The 13,531-nt window shown below is 31.9% G+C and overlaps 1 pseudogene; it reads left to right on the forward strand.

Annotated features, from left to right (window-relative positions):
• The first annotated feature begins 8,250 nt into the window (after positions 1–8,250).
• Positions 8,251–10,134, forward strand: LOC128192718 (uncharacterized; annotated as a pseudogene).
• Positions 10,135–13,531: the final 3,397 nt, after the last annotated feature.

The following is a 13,531-nucleotide window of genomic DNA, read 5'->3' on the forward strand; positions in this document are numbered from 1 at the left end:
TAGAAATATATAAGTATGTATATGATGAAAACTAATTTTTTTCTTTGTTTTAGTGCATTTTTCTCTTGTTTTAATTGTTAACAAATTTCTATTAACTAACCTGAGAGTCAAGCTTCGAGTTATAAGCAAGTTACAGAGTTTTGCCCACAATGCTACTGTATGTTTATACACAAAGCTGAGGTCATGCTTTACTTCGTTTATATTTTAAATGCAGCTATGCTGAATAGGAAATACCAAGTTTAAAAATCTTAAGTTGAATGTAATAAACTCATGTGAACAAAAACATGACTGAAACCAAGCTATATATCTTTGCTTATAATTGTACGATTGACGCTGAAATTTTGGTTGAATGATAGAAATGTCTTGCTGAAAGGATGATATGCTGTAACTACGTTCTGGTGCCCCTTCTGAAACGATGAATTACATAAAAGTTTTGATATTTTTTTCGAACAGAAGTAAATAAAAACTACGTCTTCTAAACAGTTTCCATAGTCCTGACACATTATTATTATGATGATAAAAGCATTATCGTTGTTCTTAAAAAATTATTGCAACGGAAAATCATCTTTGTTAGTAGACATTTGGTTTTTTTTTTATATATAAAGATGAAAATAATGGGTGGGCCTGGTACAATAGAGCGACATGTCTGCCAATACATTGATTTGAATTATAGCTCTTTAACATATGTGACAACATTTTTCATTTAAGTTTATTCACTAGTCAAGTGAGTAAGGGTATGAAACGTCATACGAAAAGAAATCATGCCTGGTAAACGACAATCGTTTATAATGGAGAAAGCCAATTAAGGTGTATTGAGGTACACTTTTCTTCTTTCACATATAGAATTTTTAAAAAGATATACAATAACTAGTAAGTATTGGAGGCAGAAAATGTACCTTTATGCTCTCATATATTTTAATCGTTTTAAAAAGTAATTGGGCGAGCTTAAATAAAGGGAACTGGAGGTTAACCGTGAACACCAACTGAAAATTTAGTTATTTATATTGCTTAGGATTTTATATTATTTTCGCTAAAAATGGTATTCCATAAAGGTCAATATGTCACAGATTAAGCATATGCAAAAATAAGTGTAAAATTTTGATATTCATTTTCGGTTAATCTACCATATGGCACAAAATCCCTTGAACGCCTATATAAAGCCAGTGTTGCTCGGGTGAGCAATGTTTCCCATTGGGCCTCTTGTTTCATTTATTTTGTCCTTTTTGAGTAATTGGCAAGGTAATGAAGTGTACATAAGCTGTTTTGTTTATCCAGTTCATTTTAAATATGCTGTTCTGGCTATGGGGATATAAATGGAACCTGTACAGGTATGGAAACCTATTTAGACATCGATGTCCACACATTTGATTTATTTTTTAGCATTCATTTGGGATTTAAAAAAAATACCCATATCATGTACCGCAATAAACATTCTTACATGTAGTATGTTTGGAGAAAAGAGTGAGGCATTTAAATCTCCTTTAATCTCGCTAAAAATTGTCAATTAAACACATAACAGTGTGTTAATGTGTCAGTGCTAAAAGAATTACGTCAATAATACTAATGAAATATTTGTAACAGTAAATATTAATAGATAGGAAATGCACTTATTCTAGAATTAATCAATTAATCGATATTAAATCGAGTCATGTAAATGTTCTGTGTACGAGACTTGTTATCAGTTTGTAGGGTGTTTATCAAACTCCACGTTCGGTAAGTATGGTAAAACCACTTATTAATAATAAGCATAATATGTGAGCTATGTGTCTAGCTAATAATTCTACAACTGACACACAAATCTTGGTTTGATTATTCTGAATGCCCTACTGAAGCATTGAAGACATTAAAAACGGGGAAAGTTGATCAAAATCGTGATTATGCACATTAAATAAAGCCACACACACTTTTGGTTTTCTTTAAAGTTAGACAGTAATATTAACCCGATTCAAAAATTCGGTTTTGGAAATCATTTGAAAACCAAGGAAAACATGAAGGCTATGATTAAGATTATTTGACTTCATTTTACATAAAAGGAAAAGACATGATATATTTTTTATTTTAAAAAGCATTAATGAGCGACTGAGTTAATTTTAAACCACCCCCTCCAAACAATTTTAGATCTGAGCTATTGCTTTCGTCGTTACAGATTCAAAATATAGGAAATCAGCAGACAATTAATTTCTTACAGAGTCAAAGTACATAAAATCAGTTCACAATGGGTGTTGTTATTCTTTATTCCCGTTAGTATTGCTCTGACTGCATCTCAGATAGGTACTTTGATTTGCTGTTTGAAAACACTGCGATGGAAGGGGTAAGGTTTTGAAGGTTAAGAGTGGTCATTTAAAAAAATCACCGAGTAATACTATTGTAAATTTATAAAAAAAAAATAATTGACATCATAAATTAGAACAGAAGTATAAGAAAAAGCAACATTATGGAAAAATAATTCAGTTTTATCGATACATGCTACTTAAATACCCAATGAGTATTTCATATTTTAATTTAACCTAGAGACAGTAGCAAGAAGAGAAAAAACATGTACGATTAAAAAAAATGTAAATATCTTATTACTTGTAGCCTGTCAGCAAAGCAAACCGAACGATCTACTGGGCTTAGCACTGGTATGACTCTGAGTCAAACCAACATTGGTATGAGCGAAACTAGAAACGAATCGACAAGACATCTTGGGATTTCATGTGAGAAGGAAATTACCAATGGTCTCCATTGTCAAACAGACAGATATCAAGATATTTTAGAATGTGCATCGAATAGATAGGACACATTTGAAACAGTAGATCGAATTAAAAAAGCTTGATGAACTTGATAATTGGAATATATCCAAATCAATGTAATATAAACTATTGTTTAGCGAGAGTTTTCAAGATTTTTAGAGTTGAACTCCTAAAAACGCTACTAAATGTTCTGTTAGATCTAATAGCAGCGTAAATTATATAACTAAATAGAAGTAGTTTAACAACAAATTATAGCCAAATTAATGAATTTAGTCTTAATGAAATATTGGTTGAGAAAATTATAAAATCCCCTTTTTATTAGCACGTGTAAAATGGTCGAAATTTTGTAATTGAGTTTGAGGTATAAATATTTAGAGTTTGTATAAAACATGCCAAAACTTCATAATCTTCAATTGTGATGTAGTCTGTATGATGTAGGTTATCTTCATTGGTCATTTGAAGTCGTTTTTAAATGAGCAGATGACTTTTGAAAGATATTACGGCAAGAACATGGCTTTAAAAACGCCAGGAAAAGCGACGTCGGCTTACCGCACGTAACCACGCGCTATAATAAAATTCTGTGTCGACTGAGGTAAAACATTGATAGAAGCAAAACAAATGATGGAGGAAACTGGAAAAACATCAAAATAGTTCAATACTTATCTACAAGTGAAACAAGCGATATTTTGATGGAGCGTGCGATTGTACCCTCTGGCCAGTCGGTAAATACAGCATGTAATTCTTAGGTAGACCAAAGATTACGACGTTATAGAAACGTCGTTATAATTCAGTCAAACTGGGCCGTGCGGCATGTAAAGGCAATGTATATACAATGATAACTCAAATGTAAAAATGGATATTGCTCTAATTTTTATACATACACATTATCATACTCTTTATCAAAATATTTTAATACTTTTCTGAAAATGGCGCGTTATTTTAGCTAGATGTAATGGATAGTGCCGAATTTAAGGGTCTCATCACCTACCGATATTGCATTGACAATAATGTCAAACCATTCAACAGTGATAATTTTATGGTACACATATCTGCAGCATCATGTTGTTTACAGTGTGTACAATGTATCTAAAATATAGAGATGACAATTTATAACCGGTGAATTGGTTACTCGGTCAGAACGATGATAATCGATTGCAAAATCAGTAATTGGTTAGTCGTATAAACTGAAAATAATAACATTAGAAACCATTAAGACTGAGCTCGTGGCGGAAAATTGGTTAGTTGGTGTTAATTTTAATGACTGTTAAACAACATGTCTCTCTCTTGTCTGTTCAGCTATTCATAAATCATTAGTGAATGATACCAATATCATTTTTGAGTATCGTTACAGTTGTTATTATAGTACACGTGAAAAATTGCCCATATGTGTGCAACATGTGTTAAACATATATTTTACATATATATTTTACACATGCAAAACACATAAACAGAGCACACACATATAAAGTGTTTAATTTCACATATGTTTAACACGTGTGTACTATATGTTAAATATGTGTGAAATTAAACATAGCATATTTTATATGTGTAAAACACGTTTTCTATATGTGTAATATATGTGTTGCATTTTATAGATGAAATTTGTATAAAACATTTTGATGGCAATTTTCAATAATAAAGGTACATTTTTACTTAAGCTTTCATTTAAAATATATTAAATACAGTGTGTTTGATATTGCAAACTATTCCTTGATATCAATGTATAGATCACCAGTATAAATATAATTAAAAGAGAAACGCAGGATGTTTTCTGCTTATGGTGACAGAGTTTGTGTACTTGGGGATACCGAAATCGGCTTTTAATTATTTTTTATGTTTTTCTTGTATTTCTCAATAAATTGAGAGAAATTGTTGAACTGCAAACTTGGAATTTTCTAGCATTAAGGAGGTTGGCACCTTAATTAAATACGTAACGTCAATCATCTAAAAACCACTTGGTTATAAAGATGGGGACCTAAAATGTTCATTTGTTTAATTTGTGACCAAAGGTCAAATTCAAGAGGGATAATTCATTATTTAGATGCTATTTAGACGGGGTCACGTGACCCCGTCTATTAGCTTACTGTCAGCCGAAATCTCAAACAGGAAGGCACGCGTAGAACACATGAATTGAGTCTACGCGTAAGAAAATAGTGCATAAACTTTTCATGCATTTCAGTAAATATATATTATAAAAACACGCATTAAATCATTTTAAGTTCGTTTTTTATAAACATGTGCGAGTCGAGGTTAAAATCTGGACGGGTTATACACAGCTGTCTTACATATTAAATAGGCGTTTCATTGGCTTCGAGTCTACTTGCGGTATGACTGCTGTTCATCTCTAAAGGAATGTTGTACAAAGAAAATAGAAACAAGTCTGAATTTGCCTTCTCGTTCAATGACTCTTTAGTTAATTAAACTGAATTCAAATTTTTAACAATGCATTGTAAGCAACATCTATATAGATTATATATTTCGGATGACCAGTAGATCAAATACTATATACAATCTTATCGATTGAAGAACCAAGTTAAACGTTAATGTTCATGTTGTCCGGCTTAGTTGGAACATATAATCATTTAAAACATTTTTGTTATGTAATCCTTTGTTATTCCAAGCTATTATCTAGCATAAAGTACTTGTAAATTTGAAAACAAATCCAATAAGTTACCTGTAAGTGTCCAATAAGTTTTAAAAAACTGTCCATTATTTTAAAGAATGGACATTGAAAACTGCCCAATAAAAAATAATGGATAGTAATTGTAAACTTATTGGACAGGTACAGGTGACGTGTAATAAAACAAATACCATGCAAAGCCATACATCTGAAAACAAAATGAAATTTAATTAAGCATAATTAAACATAAGATAATCCAAATGAACTGATACATCTCTGAAAAATAATTCAAATGCAGTTGTATATATCTGTGGAATCAGGAAAATAGTATTCAAATCCAGATTTCACCGGTTATACATTTGTGTTTTAAGGATTTCAAAATTTAAATTTGAAAGAAATATTTCCCTGCTCAATGTCCGTTTTCTTAGACAAACCACTCCGTATTAAGTCATCCAAATCCTGCTGATTCAGAGGTTTTAAAAACCTATCAATGCTCTCTACTTCGTGACTGGCGTTAATCATATCTTCATCAGAGATAACAGAAAAGACACAGTTCTGAATTAAATCAAAATCTGGCCCAGCCTCCATATCTAAAATGTCACTTAGAACACCATCCGTGTTTGGATGATTTTCATTATCATCTTTGAATTTTGACTGAGTTAAAGAAAATGCTTTCTCCATCAGAGGAAGACATCTCTGTACTAAGACACAAGTAGAATGAATAAAAAATCAAGCAGTTCAAGTTATACCTAAACAGTCACCTGTACCTGTCCACTAAGTAGACAATAGAAACAGAATTCTACTCAGGACTGCTTTTTTTGTTAGGGGTGGTTAAAAATAGCTCTCTTTATTTTCATTGTCTACTGGTGTACCTGTTGCAGTCTATTCTTAAAACAAAAGAGGAGAATGTTTGAAGTCATATACATGTATAAGCCTCAAACTGTCCATTCTGTGAGAGAAAGAACTGATCTCGGCCCTTCGGGCCTCGATCAGTTCTTTCTCTCACAGAATGGACAGTTTTTGGCTTATATCCTTTACGTAATTTTTGGGAGTTGATTTTAATCAACCCTCCTATGCAGTAACTCAGACACACCGAAAGTGAAACAGTGTTTGGACCTCAGCACAAATCATTGCTGCTGACAAGACTTAGTTCTTGAATATATTTGATAAATTCGATGTAATGTATGTTAAAGCATTGTTTTTCAAGGAAACTTATTTATAAATACCTTGAAACTAGTCAGATTTTAAATGGTACGAACAATTTACATATTTTTGTAGTCGTATGTATTCCTACGCCAGAGTTCAAAATAGTCTCCTTCAACTCGACGCTCGGCTGTCTCCGTAAATCCCTGTCGGAGATTTACGGTGTCAGCCGAGCGTTCGGTTGAACGAGACTAGAGTTCAATATTGCTTGGATCTTTACAATTTTCGAGAACTATTTCTATTACTGATACATAGTTTGATTGAATTAATTTTATCTTTAAATATTATTTAACATGATTCATATGGGAATTTCTCAACATTCTTGGCGAAAAAGTCCAAAAATTCATATTATGAAATTAGAAATTAGAAACTACATGTACTTGTCGTGCAAAATAAGATATCGTTGATTTTAAAATAAATAAACATCGACAAAATCAACTCCCGTCAGTTCTTCAGTACTTTGATTTCTTAATGTTATGAGACATAAATTTACACATTTTCTATACTTTATACCCCATTTTCTAGCTTTATCGATTTGAAAAGAAGTTGACTGAATTCGGAGTATGCTATGATGCACAAGTTTACACAAAAAGTAGTAAGTGACGAACGAATTTTTTTTTACCTATTAATTTTAAATGAATGGCTGCAAGGAGATTGTTACAGATAAGTCGGTCAAAAATATCAAAATGGCTACCTTAACGAACTTTTTTATTGTTATACATGTAGTACTTGGAATAATCTTATTGTAAAAAGAAATATTTTTAACGGCAGGTGCCTATGTTTGTTATCGGTATACAAATGATAACTTTGTTCGGCAATTTAGCAGTTTGAGAGTTTTCGGAGTTTTCATAAACCTTGTATAACAGATACTGTCCACTTGTGGATTTTCCCTTGAATCACAAAATTAAATAAGCCCAATGATTTAAATTCTAAATATAGTTGTTTTGATTTTCCCGGTTAGTTGTAGTTTTTAAAAAAATTTCTTTGGGGTGTATTTTTTTTTACATAAAATACCGTTGTGCCAATTTTCTACAATTATGAAGAACAGTCCAGGCCGGGATTTAGTAAAATTTAGTCAAAATATCAGGCAATTGCAAAAAGCCGAACTTTAACATACTAGATTAAAACAAATAATTCAAACTCATAATTTTTGGAACAAATTCAAGGAAAATGTGGACAATTACAAATTCAAACTTTCAAGAGTCTTTCAGTACTCTCAGTACTTTGATTTATTTATAGGTAGAGCAAACACAGCTGATTGAGAGATGTTAATGGCACATATGATAAAGTTGTCTGAAATTTTAGGGATCCCATTAGCTTCAGAAAAAACACAAGGCTCATGTACATCTATTCATTTCTTAGGATTAGGCATTGACACAGTTTTAAGTACTATTCTCATTCCAGAAAATAAAGTTGCTGAACTTTTGGAAAATAGTAATGATGCTTTAAATGGTAAAAAGGTCACCATTAAAAAGTTACAGTCATTACATGTAGCAGGGTCACTAGCATTTGTAGTTAAAGCTTTGCCGTCAGGAAGAGCATTTTGTCGTCGTGTACATGTGGCACTAGCAAAAGTAAAAATATCTTTTCATTTCATAAGAATTTCAAAAGAAATCAGATTGGATTTAGAAATGTGGGTAGAATTTCTTGCAAAGTTTAATAGATTAACCCCTTTTCCATCGTTGACATGGCAGGATGACGAGACGCTCAAATCTTATACAGAGAGCTCAGGTTCAAAAGGGTATGGGGTTATATTTGGCAGTCAGTGGTGTTATTTTGCTTGGCGTTCACACTGGTTTTATGAGACAACAAAATATGTTACTTTTCTTGAACTTGTGCTTATTGTTTTGGGACTTTTTATTTTGGCAAAGCAACTCAATGCAAAAAAGTTATTGTTACATATTGACAATCTCTCATTAGTTCTTATTATTAATCAAAAGTCTTCAAAAAATAACAGGGTCATGGTTTTGATTAGAGCGTTGGTATTGTATACCCTTGAATAAAATATCCAGGTTAGAGCAATAGGAAAAAATAATAATATAGCAGATGCTATTTCTCGCTTTCAGTGGTCAAGATTACGACAGTTGGCTCCTACAGCAGACACTTTTCCATGTCAAATTCCTACTTCATTTTGGGAGATTATTCGTCAACTATAGATCAACTGTTAGAAGCCAGTATATTTGAAAACTCAAGTTAAGTTTATAAACAAGGCATCCAAGAAACTTTTAACTTCAGAGTTCAAGCTTCTCTTGAGCTTTTGTGGCCACCACCTATAGATCGTATTGTAATGTTTATAGCTTATATGAAGGAAATTTACATGGTTGGTAGAATGTTACAGAATCCTTTTTGGTTAAAAAGTTGTTAGCGGGATTGAAAAGGTCATGCAGAACTCAGGACATTAGCCAACCAATTACATTGTCTTTATTAACACAAATTACCAGTGTCATTCCTCATTTAACTATTTCTTCGTATGAAGCACATTTATTTCAGTCAGCATTTCTCATTGCATTTGTTGCCTTTCTGAGAGTAAGTGAACTTGTGGCATTAGAAAGAAATCATGTTCAAATACTGAAAGATGGGTTTATAGATTTTATGGGTTGCTAAAAAACAGATCAATTTGGTAACGGTTCATCCATCAGAATACCCAAACACCAGATTCTTTTTTGATGTTTCAAATTTTCAAATTTCAAAGTCTTAGGCAATGCATTCAAGCAACACATCTGTTTGCTCGCTGCAATACTAAACCATTGACTCAATATCAATTTTCATCCATTCTGTATAAATCTTTAAAATTTCTATAAGTACCCACAAATTCATTTAAGTCGCACTCATTTAGGATTGGAGGTGCAACTTACCTGTACTTAACACGGTTGTCTGAAATACAAATCAAGCACATGGATAGATGGAGTTCCTCGGCTTTCAAATCCTACATAGGACCATGTTAATAGTATTGCTAGTTTTATGCTGTTAAATCATACATAAATTTCAGATTCATTCTGGATCATTGGTTCGTTTATTATTTATTGGACACAGAAATATGCAGAGACCACAAATCAGCCAAACCTTAGATTAAACCACTTTACCATTATTTGGAATGGTAGAAGGGGGATGGTTTGGGAGTACTTGTATACAACTGTGTCAAGTATTTTTATAGCTTATGAACAATCAACTATTCTGATAATTAACTGCGGTGGTAATAATATTGGGGACCAATATATCAATTCTCAAAATACCCTGAAAGGCATTCAAAAATTCATGAAACTAACTTTATCTCAAATAGCAGATCTCTTGCCAAACACTCTCATTGTGTGGTCACATATATTGCCTAGAAGTAATTGGTCTTTATCAACCATTGAAGGTAATATGCGTAGAATAAATAGTGCAACTGCAACATTTGTTTTGAAAAGAGCAATGGTGCATCTATCAAATATTCAGATATCCAGATAACTCAAAAGAGATTTTTTTTAGATTAGATGGTGTGCATTTGTCAGATCTGGGTAACAATATATATTATATATAAATTCCCTGAAAAATGCTATTGTGCAGTTTGTGACATCTTCCTCTCACACCTATCCTTAAAATATACTGGCTGGTATATCTCTGACACTCCATGGTCCGTTTTACTTATCTATCTATAAATCATATAAATATATAGGAATCTAAAATGTCCGAGTATAGACATTTATATGTATCATATCCCCAGGTGTCATTGTTGTCAAAATCGCCGCCTGGTATTGGTGGATGGTTCACGTGACAGTGTCCGTGATCCATTTGGCATAATTTTGATTAGAATACTGTCTCCATGGGGCACTGTTTTCTCCAGGCTCCTCGGGTCAATGGAGTATATATATATATATATATATATATATATATATATATATATATATATATATATATATATATATATATATATCATACGTGGGGTGTATATTACCCGTGTGATAAACCTTTGCTATATCAAACGGCTGATGCATTATCAAATACTTCCGGTCCGAACTATTTTTGACACAGCCCCTCGCTTCAACGCTTCAGAGACCTTCAAAGATTTGCTAGTACTTTCAACATAACTATATCTTCTACAAAAACTGATATTAAATGGATTTTGTCAAAGATTAAAATTACAAATATGAAGGAAAACACATAACTGCGTATCACAAGCGTCGGAACCGGGGGGGGGGGGGGGGGCTTAGCACCCTCCCCCTACACTTTTTTTGCAAAGTTACTCATAACCGTAACCAAAGGACGCTTTTTTTTTGTTTGTCAAGATTTTATTTATAAGTTTAGCCCCCTTCCAATTTTCAATTTGCTTTGTGTAGTTTATAAAACACGTTAACTATCAAGGAATTCATCCTGACGACGCGATGAAGGTTGTGTCAAGAACTTACCGAAGTAATGTTTTATAAGACTTTTATTCCACCACCAGTAAGCGTCCCTATTCACTATTTTCAATTTCGAATCATTAGGCTGGTGTTTGTTTTATAAAACACCAACAACTGTTCCTCGTTCGAGTAAATTCAAACTAACGAGCATTCTCAACTTTGTGTATGTCAACAAACTTGATTATTCAAGTCTTCTGATCAGTATTTCCACTGAATCAAGTAAATAAGCTCTAAGAAAAAGTATTTAGAGCTAAAAATTATTTTAAGGTTTATTTCAGTGAAACTTTACATCAAAACAGTTAGATTTATCTCAGAAATGACGTACTAAATTGTATTGCGCAAGGTCACAACAACCGCATAACACAAAGTTGCATCATTGTTTTTAATCTTTGAAAAAAATCAATTCGGGTCATATAGGGACTGACTTAAAGGCTTCATAATATAAATCAAATTGTATGAGATAAATAGAACATCTACAATTGTATGATTTTTGTTTGCTTTATCCAACTTGTTGAAATGATTATATTCTCTCGGCAAGTCTCGCGAATATATACACCATTATAACTCGTTGGATAAAGCAAATATAAAATCACACGATATAGATATCCTCTCTCTCTCTCTCTCTCTCTCTCTCTCTCTCTCTCTCTCTCTCTCTCTTTGATATATGCTGCCGTAATTGTTTAAACGGCGCATGTCCAGTTCGATGTACATGTATGAAATCTATCTGATGTACATGTACTATATATCCGACTGATATATATCTTAAATTCATATACTTATCTAATGTTTACATATTTGATTAAACGGCCATGACAACTACGCCAGACAAAAAAAAGTATATTTAGTTTTGTATATACATCTGGGTACACAGATTACGTACTTTCTTCCTTTGACATAATGATTGCACTTGCACAAATAACCTTTGTTTAAATCATGACATACCCTCAGTACCTTGGTACATGTATTTCTTGTGTGAAGTGAAAACTTCCAATGTTTTTCCAAAAGAAAGATATCATGGACCTGGCACGGTCAAGCAGCAAGAATGACAGACAGGTTTTGTTTTCAGGGCAATAATTTTCAATTATGTTTGGATTCATTTATTTAAGTTCACATTATCATTGTACTTTTCACTTAATCTGATTTCTTGGTTTTTATCATACAGTAAAACTCGTTTAATACGAACACGTATATCGCGAATCTCGGACATGGCGAAGGTTTTTTTTTTTTGAGTCCCCGGAAAATTTCTTTTTAAATCTTTGCAAAATTTTACGGTTCTAGCGAGAATTCTGTTATAACGAATTTACGGATATAGCGAACTGATTCTGAGTCCTGTAGAAGAGAATAATAACGAAATTTAATACTTTTATAACGAATTTCTTCACTGTTTTAAAATGCCTTGCGCTACCATTTGAGGAAGGAGTCTTTTCTGGTTTTCGACTTGTCAAACGTAAATTTGATTAATTGTTCATTAAGTCAAGATAAAAGGAAATTAAAATAGTATATTTTCTCTGTTTTTATTATCATACAACTTGGCATAGAAAAAGTAGTCAATGTCTCGAATCTAACAAGGACTATATTTTTGGTGTAATATTGGCATAGGAAAATATCACATGTTTCACAATTCAGAATTGCTTCAGATTAATGAATTTGTTTTAGCGTTTAAAAAACAATAACAATAATGTTTGATTTTTTTTATTAATGTGAACCAATGATATGATACTTGGGTTTCAGAATAGGTTTTTAAAATATGATTTGCCTATCAAATTACATTTTTATAAGCTTTCCAAAGCGCCCATTCTATACCTTGATTTTTGTGAAAAAATCACTAAAATAAGTTTTTTCTTTCTTATTAATAGTCAATATATTAGCTTTTCTGTCAATGTGTATCTTTATATAAAGTCTTCATTATACATATAAATCAGAATTATTTTATTATAAGGAGCACAAAAAAATAATAAAAATTTCTTCAAAATTTAAGAAAATTAGAGGAAATGCGGGCTAAGCAATATCAATTTTAGTATAACTATTTTTTCCAATTTAGTAGTATACTCTGATAGACATTCTGATATTCTATCATCAGAACAGAATCTTCAAATCTTAAACAAATGTCTACAGAACTACAAAGAGCTACACTTATTTTTATCATCGTTTACGTTGAGGAAAAAGGTAGTGACTTGACCTTATCTTTATGCGAAAAAAAGTCAAATTTGATTAAACTGATAGAATCATTTGGTAATATATGATCCGTTTGACTGTGTCAAAATTTCATGAATTTCTTATTATAAGAAGTATTTTTGATAACGATAGGACTCCTTCCTTAACATAAAAATTTGAATGAATTTATTTTCACAGAATTTCTTTAATTTACAATCGTATTAAAGGTATTACTTGAATGTATTTTTATTCTAGGCCTATATTTGGCAAAAATGGTAGTTTAATACCGGAAAAAAACAACATGTACATAGTGAATACGCTATTTATTATTATTACGGATTCGTTATATGGATATAACGAATTACGGGTCTAACGACATCATGTGACATCCAAGATACTAGATACGCTACCTATTGATGTCAACATGCAACTTATTTATGTCG

The sequence above is a fragment of the Crassostrea angulata genome, chromosome 1 (genome assembly GCF_025612915.1).
Source record: "Crassostrea angulata isolate pt1a10 chromosome 1, ASM2561291v2, whole genome shotgun sequence".
NCBI classification, from domain to species: Eukaryota; Metazoa; Mollusca; class Bivalvia; order Ostreida; family Ostreidae; genus Magallana; species Magallana angulata.